We start from the raw sequence: 12,657 nt of genomic DNA, 5'->3' as shown, positions 1-12,657 counted from the left end.
ACGTTGTCCGAGATAACAGGTGAAGGAGGGACGATGGAAACTGGTTGGAACCGATTCAGGACTACGGGTTTCAAGAGCGAGACATGGAAAGCGTTGGGAACCCGGAGCGAAGCAGGCAACCTCAGCTTATAAGCCACTTCATTAATGCGTCCAATCACTTCAAACGGCCCAATGTACCGAGGACTCAACTTGTAAGAGGGAACTCTCAGACGGATATGTCGAGTTGAAAGCCAGACTTTGTCACCTGGATGGTACGGAGGCACGTCCTTTCGTCTTTTGTCTGCATGTTTCTTGATTCGGTTGTTGGCACCTTTGAGCGCCTCCCTGGTCTCTCTCCAAATCTGCGAGAATTCCTTTGCGAGAGAATCAGCTGCGGGCACTCCCGTAGACATGGAAAAAGGTAACGGAATACCTGTGTTTTGACCGGTTACCACAAAGAATGGTGACTTGGCGGTAGATTCGCTGGGATGGTTATTGTGCGAGAATTCAGCCCAAGGTAGGAGCGCGACCCAATTGTCCTGATGGGCGTTGGAGAAGTGACGTAGGAAGGATGGTATGCGGAGGAGAAGTCGAGAGATGTACCCATAAGCCGGCAGAGAGCCCTCCAGAAGCGAGAGGTGAACTGGACCCCCCGATCCGACACAATCCGCTGAGGAAGACCATGCAGCCTGAAGATCTGGTGGATGAAGATCTCGGCCAACTTCGGGGCGGACGGCAGTCCCGGTAAGGGAACGAAGTGGGCCATCTTGGAAAAACGATCTGCTACGACTAAGATGGTGGTACATCCAGCTGAGCGGGGTAAATCAGTCACAAAATCCATGGCGATCTGCTGCCAGGGGGCCTCAGGAACTGGCAATGGGTGAAGAAGACCGGCGGGCAAAGCCCTAGCCACCTTGTTCCGGGCACAGATTGTGCACGAGGCTACATAGTCCATCACATCCTGGCGAAGCGTGGGCCACCAGTAATACCGGGAAAGCAGCAAGAGAGTCTTCTTAGTCCCAACGTGTCCAGCAACTTTGGAGGAATGCCCCCAGTGCAACACCTCTGTACGTCTGCCTTGAGGGATGAAAGTTTTACCAGGCGGAGGAATAGAAAAATTCACAGGGGCCACGGTGATCATCTTAGTAGGCTCGATAATATAGGATGGGACTTCATCCCTCTCCGATGACTGTAACGACCTGGAGAGGGCATCGGCCTTGATGTTCCTATTACCAGGTCGAAAGTGAAGTTGAAAGCCAAAGCGGGAGAAATACAGGGCCCACCTGGCTTGCCGGGCATTGAGTCTTTGGGCAGACTGCAGGTAAGCCAGGTTCTTGTGGTCCGTGAGGATGGTGAAGGGATGTACAGCCCCCTCGAGTAAATACCGCCATTCAGCCAAGGCCATCTTAATGGCAAGTAATTCTCGGTCTCCAATGGAGTAGTTGCACTCCGCAGGCAAAAAGGCTTTAGAAAAGAAGCCGCAAGGGGACAGCCGTCCGGATGAAGCCTGCTGGGACAGGACCGCCCCCGCTCCAGTGGAGGAGGCATCCACCTCTAGGACGAAGGGCCTGCTGGTCACAGGCCGATGCAAAATGGGTGCTGATGCAAAAGAACGTTTCAGAGCCAGGAAGGCGTTTTCAGCTTCGGGGGACCAGCTGTTGGGCTTCGTTCCCTTACGGGTCAAGGCCGTGATGGGTTTGGTAACCGTAGAAAAATGAGGCACGAAATGACGGTAATAATTTGCGAACCCAAGGAACCGCTGGATGGCCTTTATCCCCACTGGACGAGGCCACTTGAGTACCGCACTGAGTTTTTCGGGATCCATCTTCAGACCGGAATCGGTGACGATATATCCCAAGAAGGGCAGTGATGTCTGCTCAAAAAGGCATTTCTCAATCTTGGCGTAGAGTTGGTTCTCTCGAAGGCGATGCAAGACCAAGCGTACGCTCTTGCGATGGGAGGACAGATCGGGCGAGAAAACGAGAATGTCGTCTAGATAGATGACCACACAGGAATAGAGTAGATCCCAGAACACCTCGTTGATAAATTCTTGAAACACAGCTGGGGCATTGCAAAGGCCGAATGGCATGACTAAGTATTCATAATGCCTGTCACGGGTATTGAAGGCCGTTTTCCACTCATCCCCAGCACAGATCCGGACCAAATTGTAGGCTCCCCGCAGATCTAACTTCGTGAAGATCCGAGCTCCTCTCAGCCGGTCAAAGAGCTCCGGAATCAATGGAAGGGGGTATCGATTTTTAACGGTGATATTGTTTAGGCCCCGGTAATCAATACAAGGCCGCAGTGATCCGTCTTTCTTCCGGACGAAGAAAAAACCTGCGCCAGCAGGAGAGGAGGACTTCCGGATAAACCCCTTGGACAGGTTTTCATGAATATATTCCATCATGGCAGAGGTCTCGGCTGGAGAAAGAGGGTACGTTCTACCTCTGGGAGGAACAGCTCAGGGAATCAGGTCGATAGGGCAGTCATAGGACCGGTGCGGAGGCAGGGAGTCCGCTTCCTTCTTGCAGAAAACATCAGCGTAGGCGAGGTATGGAACAGGAAGGCCCGGGAGATCCGTTGGCCTAGGCTGAGAATGGGAACGAACAAGGGTACGCAAACAGCTTGCATGGCAGGTGTGCCCCCAGCGCAAGATCTCCCCGGAACGCCAGTCGACAACTGGCTCATGCCGCCTAAGCCAAGGTACTCCCAAGAGAATGGCGTGGGATAGTTGAGGCAGGACATAAAAGGCAATCTTCTCGGAGTTAAGTGCGCCAATTTGTAGTTTTACTTCAGTGGTAACCGTGGTGATGAGTCCAGGCAGAGGTTTGCCATCGACGGAGGTGATTGCTCGGGGATTACTTAAGACGACCACGGGAATCTGGAGTTTGTCAACCTCTTCCTGGCGGATGAAGTTGCCTGCTGCGCCCGAGTCCACATACGCCTCCACGGAGCCACGCCCCCGACCTGTAATAAGCAGAGCTGAAAGAGTAAGTGGAAGAGAGGGGGTCTGATCACCTAGGGGGCCCTCTCCTACCTGGCCTAGGCGGATGCGTTTCCCGGTCTCTCAGGACAAGTGCGTACGAAGTGATTGGCCCCTCCACAATATAAACAGAGTCCCTTAGTCATCCTCTCCTTGCACCGTTGTTCGGACAGCTTGACGCGATTCACCTGCATAGGCTCGGGAGCAGAGTTACTAGAGAGAGCAACAGCGCGCGGAATGGGAGCTTGGTATAATCTAAAGGGCCTCTTCTCCCTGGCTGACTCTCTAGCGCGTTCCTGAAAACGCAGGTCAATACGAGTAGCCAGAGAGATGAGATCTTCCAGGGTGGTTGGGGGGTCACGCCCGGCCAACTCATCCTTGATTTTACTAGAAAGACCTCTCCAAAAGGCACCGACCAGGGCTTCATTATTCCACCCCAGCTCCGAGGACAAGGTCCGGAAACGGATGGCGTATTGCCCTACCGTAAGGGACCCCTGGCAGAGGTTAAAAAGGGCCTCCGTAGAGGAAGCAAGGCGTCCAGGTTCATCAAACACCTTACGGAATGTTTCCAAAAAACTCTGGATATTAGTCACCACCGGGTCATCCCTCTCCCGCAACGGATTCACCCAAGCCAACGCCTCTCCCTCTAGATGGGACACTATAAAGGCCACCTTAGCACGGTCCGTGGGGTATTGTTGGGGCAGAAGCTCAAAGTGCAGTCTGCACTGGTTTAAAAATCCCCTACACAACTTTGGGTCCCCACAGTACCTAGGCGGCTTTCCAAGACGGGGAGGGGGGAATGAGACAGCGTCCCGGGCTTGGGTAGAAGCGGCCGCAGAGGACTGCAAAGAAAGCAGCCGATCATCCACGGACGCCATATACCCCAAAATGTGAGATTGCGCATCGCGCTACTGCGCGAGCTCCTGCTGGAGGCTGACTAAGAGAGGTGCATGCGCTGGGTCAGCGGTTTGCAGGGCGGAGAGCCGGGTGTCCATGGACTTCATGAATGACATAATTCGGGTCTGATTCTCTCTTAAGAAAAGCAGTTCTTTTTGAGTGGCAGCCGCGGCATCGGCGGGGTCCATGGCCTGATGATACTGTAACGTTTTAGGTAAAACTACATCAGAGAGTGGACCCTCTGGATCGCGGATCCGGAGCCCCTGGGCCGAGCACGCCAGGTGAAGACCGACCCCTATACAGGGATCGTTTGGGGCAGGACCACAGAGGACGGAGGCGCGACAGCCGGTACCAAGAGGGACGGCTCCACGGACATAAGGGGGCTCGGAAGACGGAGGGCTGAAATACGGGCAGGGACCGGAGGCACAGAGGAAAACACAATACGGGGAACGGCAAGAGGACAGGCCTGGGCTGACTGGAGACAGAGGAGAGGGGCACAGAGGATAGCAAGGCAGCAGCGCCTGGACAGACTGGGGAGGGCGAGGAAAACGAGGCCGAGGACGGCAGGAAGGCAGAGCCTGGAGGCCCTGGGGGAGAACAAGGCAGAGGACGGAAGGGCTACAGGAGTACTGTAGTGGCCAGAGGGTGCAGAAGCTACACGATCATCAGGCGTCCTCCTAACAGCAAGGACGCCTGAAATATACTAACCCCCGGAAGTACGTCCACCAGTCCAGTCCCTCAGCGCCGCCCACCACTGGAGAGAGAGAGCGGGAGGGGGCGTGCGCGTGGCAGGGGGCGGGTGCCAGGAGACGCAGTGAGGGCGAACGAGGGACGGGCGCGCGCCCGGACGGGGGCGCGCAGGTAAGGGAACGCTGCGACGTGCGCCACAGATGTTCTGCGTGGGTTTGCAGCTGGTGACGGTGTGGCATATGACATTGCAAAATCAAAGCTGTGATCATTTCTGATTGTCGCTTGTTTGTGTATAAAGTCTACAAAAACGAAGAAGGGAGGGAATGGAACACTGTGTTTGTATTTGTATGTGGAACCATGTGTGAGCCACCTCTCCTGTAGAATGTAGGGCAACTTTTGGACTATAGGGTTAACACCTTTGGCTGTGTCAAGGAATGCAAGTCTTTGTAGGTCACCTTCACAATTGGCAACTAGGACTTCCTTTAGCATGTCATCTAGTTCTCTAAGTTTCTGGAGATCTTTGTTAGATATTTTAGGAAAGTCATCGATTCTTTTGAACAAAGCTCTCTATATCACCTCTACTGAGCCGTAACACTCATCTAGCCTCTTCCAGATCTCTTTAAGGCCAATTTGAGGGTGGTTTGTATTAATGTCTCTGATCCTTACTGCGTATTTGCCTGACTCTTCTCCCAGGTATTTGACTAAGAGGTCTATCTCTTCCCTGTGTTGTAGCCCCAAGTGTCTAGTGACATTTTGGAAGGAAGCTTTCCAAGCTCTGAAACCTTCAGCGTGGTCAGTGAATTTCATGAGTCCCTTGGCAACCAGATCACATCGTGTGAAGAACTTAGCAAATTCTGTTGTGAACCGGTTGTCAGCAGAGTATACTGGTAATGGGTCACCCTGATAGTGATGTGAGGTGCGTTCATACCTGTTAGTATCCTCAGGGTGACGACAGCCGGTGCCATATTGCTTCGGTCTGATGTGTGGTGTGTCAGCAAGGTGATTCATGTTGGTTACCTGGTGAAGGGCAAGGTAGTTATTAGCAGAATTGTTTTGCTCCACGTTTTCCTGGAGCTGAGCCTCATGATGACTCTCACTCGCTTCACTGGATGTGTCATGTTCTTGGTTATAGTTTGGATCAGGAAGTTCATCAACATACTGAGATGTGCATTGTGGCGAATCTTGCAGTGGCAACTTCAGACTTGACGTACTGCTTTGGCTATGCAGCTCAGGATTGTGCGTGGCTTCTAGCGATTCTGCTTCCGCTAGTGCTGCAGCAGCTTCTCTTTTTACTGCTAGACTCTCTAAGGTGGGATCTACGCGTGCCTTCTCTAACTGCGTCTTTCTCTCTTCTTCATCTCTTTCTAAGCGTAACTGTATGCGTGACTTTCGCTCTTGGTCTTCTAAGCGTGCTTTTTCTCATTTAAGTTGCATCTCTTCTTCAGCATAGCTTGCCCGCATTTTCGCGACTTCAGCATTTACGCGTGCAATGGCGACCGCACTGCTGATGGATAAGTTACAGATTTTGTCCTGTGTGATTTGTGGGACATGATGTCTTGGGGGACTGCTGGGCTGTGCAGAGATTGCTGTAGTTGTATTAGTCTCTGTGTAGCCGGTGACGTGAATCTCACTAGATGGATTTCTGCAGTTTCACTAGTTCCGGCAAGCTGGGTGGAAGGCTGTTTTACTGGCCTCTGCAGGATGGAAGACTCTTCTTTCCCTGAGTTCCCACTAGCTGAAGTTTCACTGCTGTCCTGCAAGATGGAAGGCTCTTCTCTCTGCATTCCCACTAGCTAGACAGACGCTGTTTCACTGTTCTGTCTTCACTAAATGAAGCAGAATTCATGTAGCTTATACAGGCAGCTAAACTGCTATACCGGGGTCCAATAAGGAGACTCTAGGTTGAATCTGTGCTTTATTGAATGTGATGGTATATTGGTGCGATGAAACTACAATGCAAACATATATACACTCAGTCAGTACGGGGTACATTGGAATACATATATACATTATAAATCAACATCTGCACTCCTAGCTGAGCAGGGGAAAACTAACTAGGCAGGCTAATATGGGACAGAAAGTAGATACAGGAAGCATGAGTATATACCAGCATACCCGTGATGCTGTCACAAGGGGAGAAGAGAAGAGAAATGAGATGCTTCCAGGATGCAGGTTGAGGGAAAATGGAGAACTGGAGGGAAAATGGGGGCTGGAATAACCATAATCCTTTGCAAAGCTTACCTGAATGCATTGCGACGGAGGGAAAAATATTCAGGAAGTGAAAGTAAAATAACACAATAACACTGCGGTTATGACTCTGGTCACTAGAGGGAGCCAGAAACAATGAAAACAATAGAATCTATGGAAAAAAAATGAACATTCTGCATATTCACTAGTAATCGCTGTAAATATTATCAGACAGAAAATCAAAGATTATGAACTAAATGTCGGAGACAGAACAGTCAGGGCTCTGAAAGGAAGGAATGATGTTTTGGAACGCAGAATTTGATGGAATGGTCTGCGGGTGTCATATTGCATTTGGAGAGCCCCTGATGTATCTAAACAGTGAAAAACCCCCACAAGTGACCCCATTTGGGAAACCAGACCCTTCAAGGAATGTATATAGACATGTAGTGAGCACCTTGAACCCACAGGTGTTTCACAGAATTTTACAATGTTGATTTGTGAAAATGAAAAAATACATATTTTTCCCACAGAATTGTTGTTTTAGCTCCAAAGTTTTTCATTTTCACATGATAGCAGGAGAAAGTGGACCCCAAAATTTGTCATGCAATTTCTTCTGAGTACACTAATATCCAATTTCCGGTCAAAAAATACTTTTGAGGCACAGTGTAAAACTAAGAAGAAAAGTGTTAGGGGCTGGCGGAACATACCAAATAATAAAGATGGTATAAGGAATATGGTGCATTCGCAGCCCGGGGTCCCCCGTGCAGAGATGATAAACTGCAGCTAGACAATGACGAATGATATATAACAAGAGGTAGCCTGACACCGGCGGGTAACCACTAACCCGGTGCGTGCAAGGACAGACTCTGTTACTTCACGGAGTTCGCACTAGCCGGCGTATAGCATGACCTGTTAAACGTCACAGATCACAACTATGTAAACTACCGCTCAGAGCGGGTACAATGTCTACCCTGGTGGACACCACTAACCAGCATAAGAACAGTGCTGGTAAGCGAACGGCGTCGCTCTGGCAGACACTGCGGTATCAGCGTTATGTGAGGCCTGTGCGGCCCAGCGCCCCAAGGTGCTACAGGACGGAGAGCAGACTACACTGTGGTGCTAAGCAGTGCTAGTTGCTAACTCTTGGACCCTAACTCATGCGTATCAAAGGGAGGGAGTCTTAATGAGTCAGTCACCAGTCTCATACATCTGTCATCACTCACACCACTAAACAATTCAGCATCAAAGTCTATCATGGCGCATGGCGGGGCGACCATGCGAACCTCTTATAGCAGAGTCCTTCCGGGACCTTCCAGGTGGTCCAATCCAAGCTGGAGAATGACCTGAACATGTGACCTCCAATCTCCAATGGGAGATCGTCCCACGGTCATGCTCAGTGGACTGAAAGGAGGACTTAGCCCCTGGAATCATTTGCTGCTGGCCAGCATGCGTTGCTATAGCTGGACCAGAGGTGCCAGCAGCAACCAAACCCACAATGCTGGTGTGAGCACAGCACCAGGATCGACAAGTCTGCTGAGTAGGCTCCACTGTGGCTGGAGAGGAATGGGGGACCATCAAAGGCAAAGCTCGGGATTCCTGCTGTGCAGTGCCAGGAACCCGACGCCTAACATTACCCCAATGTTAGGCGTCGGATTCCTGACTCTGCACAGCAGGAATCCAGAGCCAGACATCCAGCAGTCTCCCATTCTGCTCCGGGTGTTGCTCAGCAATCACGGCGAGCCAGGCGTACTGCTCAAACTCGCTCTGACAGCCTGGGTGTTGCTGCCACCTCTGGTGCAGCAATGGTAGCGCAACCTGCTCTGCAGGGAACCGCTCCAGAGGCCAAGTCCTCATGCCGTGCTACTGGGCATGCCCGCAAGGTGACCTCTCACTGGAGAGCAGGGGTCACATGTTCAGGTCCTGTGTCGGATCTGATTGGTCCTTTCCAGGGTACTGGAAGGTCCCAGAAGCGCATGGCTATAAAAAGCCCGCATGGTGGCTTGGCCATGTGCTAGTGTAGCATATTATGCTGTGTGTGTATGGTGATGGATGCATGGACTGGTGTCTGACTTATTATGAAACCCCTTCCCTTGGATATTACGAATGGTGACTGTGTGTTGGGTTAGTCAGCTCCAGATTGTGGCAAGCTACACGCCACCAGCAGAGGGAGTTCATCAGACATCAAAGGTGAAGGGGAGAATGAACTCACAACAGGACTTGCTCCAACCAAGTATTCTTCCCGAGGACCACTATGTGAGGAGAGTGGCAACGCAACCAGGGAACTCCTAGGAGACCCTGATCGATGCCCTCGGGCATAATGAGGGGAGATAAGGTCTTTTGGTGGGACGGAGATAACGAGAGCCTAAGGGGAGCAGTCTGATGTGTAATTTGGGAGGGTAGTGTCGAGCCATTCACCACCATGATGGTAACGGGGTGAGGTAGCAGCACCAAAGGGACTGTGTGCCGTTGGGCAAAGGCTGAAGACATAAAATTGCCCTCTGACCCGGAGTCCATGCAGACCTCTACCACCAAGGTGGGAGCACCACTCAGTAGGCCTCCTCCGATTACCACTAGACGCGGGCGTTTCCCGACCGCTGTGGGCACCTGTTGGCCAGGTGACCAGGCTGTCGACACTGGAAACAGAGTATGGGGGTGCGCACCGAGCGGGACTTGGAGCCCGTGCGAGACACCTCCATGGCCTCAGGAGGCTCAATCCTCTGATCGGGGGGTTCCAGAGGTTTAGAGAAGGTTGGAGCCAACCTAACCCTCGATCTGGACTGGGAGCGCTTCAACCCGCGCTCCGTGAAACGGAGATCTATGCGGGTGGAGATGGTGATAAGTGCCTCCAGATTAACGGGAACCTCACTGGTGGCCATATCGTCCTTGACGTGCTCCGCCAAACCCCTCCAGAACACTGGTATAAGCACCTTGTCAGGCCATTCCATTTCAGAAGCCAGTGTCCGGAAACGGACGGCATAATGGCTGACCGAGGAGGAACCCTGTACCAGTGCCAACAACAGAAGTGCGGTATCATGTGTGACCCGTGGCCCCAGAGAGACCTGTTTCAGAGAGACCAAGAACTGGGAGCCACTCTGTACCACGGGGTCACCATGCTCCCACAGTGGAGTGGCCCATTCCAGAGCCCTACCCGACAGGAGGGAGATAATGAATCCCACCTTAGCCCGTTCTGAGGGGAATCGCGTAGCCAGCAGCTCAAGCTGAATAGAGCACTGGCTCACGAAACCCCTGCAGGAGGTGCTGTCCCACGAGAACTTATCGGGCAGCGGGAGATGGGATAACGTTGGGACAGGAATGGACGTGGAGGCGCGGGAGACAGCTTCTGCAGCTGCCTGAACAGCGACTGCAGTGACATCTGCAGCTGAGGCTGACCGCTCGAGAGCTGACAACCTGCCCTCCAGCTGCTGGACATATCTTAGCAGACGCTGATCGTCCGTCATTGCTAGCCAGACCCTGGCACTATGATAATGTTAGGGGCTGGCGGAACACACAAAATAATAAAGATGGTAAAAGGTATATGGTGCGTTCGCAGCCTGGGGTCCGCCGTGCAGAGATGATGCTAGACAATGACGAATGATATATAACAAGAGGTAGCCTGACACCAGCGGGTAACCACTGACCCTGTTCGTGCAAGGACAGACTCTGTTACTTCACAGAGTCTGCACTAGCCAGCGTATAGCGTGACCTGTTAAACGTCACAGATTACGACTATGTAAACTACAGCTCAGAGCGGGTATGATGTCTACCCTGGTGGTCACCACTAACTAGCATAAGAACAGTGCTGGTAAGCACACGTAACTGCGCACGGCGTCGCTCTGGCAGACACTGCAGTATCAGCGGTATGTGAGGCCTGTGCGGGCCGGCGCCCCAAGGCGCTACAGGACGGAGAGCAGACTACACTGCGGCGCTAAGGCCTGTTTCACTTTTTTTGGCGTCCGCCAAAGTGTGAAAAAACGGATTCGTTTCTGTTTTGCCACAAACGGATGCTACTGGATCCATTTTTTGGATGGATCCGCTTTAGCCACTAATGCAAGTCTATGGGAAAAAAAAAAGATCCGCCAAAAAAAATGGCGGATCCGTTTTTTTTTTTGCAAAACTGCGGATTTTGACGGACGTCAAAAAACGAAAGTGTGATCCATCTCTAAGCAGTGCTAGTGCTAGATGCTAACTCTGACTCTTGGACCCTAAATCATGCGTATCAAAGGGAGGGAGTCTTAATGAGTCAGTCACCAGTCTCATACATCTGTCATCACTCACACCACTAAACATTATAGCACCAAAGTCTATCATAGCGCATGGCGGGGCAGCCATGCAAACCTTTTATAGCAGCGTACTTCCGGGACCTTCCAGGTGGTTCAATCCAAGCTGGAGAAAGACCTGAACATGTGACCTCCAATCTCCAATGGGAGATCGTCCCACGGGCATGTTCAGTGGACCGAAAGGAGGACTTAGTCCCTGGAATCAATCGCTGCCTGCCAGCATGCGTTGCTATAGCTGGACCAGAGGTGACAGCAGCAACCAAGCCCACAATGCTGGTGTGAGCAGAGCGCTGGGATCGCTGAGTCTGCTGAGTAGGTGCCACTGCGGCTGGAGAGGAATGGGGGACCATTGAAGGCAAAGCTCGAGATTCCTGCTGTGCAGCGCCAGGAACCTGATGCCTAACAGAAAGAAATGCAATATTGGAGTTCAGATTTTGCAGAAATGGATTGAAGGTGCCATGACACACTGGCAGAGGCAGAGTCCTTGAAGTGCCAGAGGAACAGAACCCTTCACAAGTAACCTCATTTTACAAACTACACCCCCAATGATTTCAAGTAGGGGTGCAGTGATCATATTGACTCCACATGTACCAGTAAAGTGTAAGCCCCCTATATTTCCGTTAACAGATGACAGACCTGAGTGGGAACTTGTTTTTTTTGTGGATTGAATTGAAGCTTTTATTGTGAACATTTTACATAATATTTGGGATCACATTTATCCAGCGCTCTACACTGAGCACTTACATCAAGGTTTACATCTATATCTCCGAATGACATTCAGATGAAATGCCAGAGGGATCCATTCACTATAATGAGGCAGCAGCATTACTCCGGACTCCATCTGGCCTTTGTTCAGCATTGTCCTTATTTTCAGAAGTACACTAAACTGTGGCAGACTGCACACCTAAAAAGACGTACACCGCCGGATTGTAGGCGGCCAGAGAGCATCCACAGTGCTTCCATCTGCCTCATTATAGGGAATCTTCTGCCGGAGGTTCTATCTCAATCACGTATTTCAGAGTTTTACATGGAAATCCCGGGGGAAGCGCTCAGCACAGAGCGCATGATAAATGTTGTCCGGGCCATACTGCTGCAACAAAGGCAACCGGGGGGGGTAGTTAAGGCCGAGTCACTTAAAGGCACGGTCCACAGACAGAGTTCACTGAGCAAACGAGCAGCGAGTACCTCCGGCCCCTTGTACATAGATAGATGGGACCAATGTAGCTTTTCCCCACAGATTACCTTCTCTTCTGGTCACAGAAGTCCAGGCAAATAAAGGTTCCGGAAGGCAGCTGTATTCCAACAGGAAAAAGAATTCTTTAATGAACAGTGGTAAAGAAGGAGAAGGGCACGAGTACAACACTGGTTTTCCTGCTCTTTTCCTGTCACGCCGTCCAACCACACCCACAGCAGCTGCAACAGTCAAATATTATAGGAATTCCACGCGCTGGGATAACCCCTTCAGAAGTGGGGGCACTTCCAGAGTCCTGGGGCCCGTGTTGCTGTCCTTAGCCCTTTTGTCCAGTCCTTGGTCCGCAGCAACAGACCTCTCCTGTCTGGGGGGGGGGTCTGGAAGTGTCCCGTCTTGAAAACACGTCTGCCTGGGTCAACGTATCCAGGCAGTTCTGGCTGCAAGTCCAGCCT

The sequence above is a fragment of the Dendrobates tinctorius genome, unplaced genomic scaffold (assembly GCF_039654945.1).
Source record: "Dendrobates tinctorius isolate UK_male_01 unplaced genomic scaffold, ASM3965494v1 ptg000032l, whole genome shotgun sequence".
NCBI classification, from domain to species: Eukaryota; Metazoa; Chordata; class Amphibia; order Anura; family Dendrobatidae; genus Dendrobates; species Dendrobates tinctorius.
Note: the sequence above shows the minus strand (reverse complement) of the source record.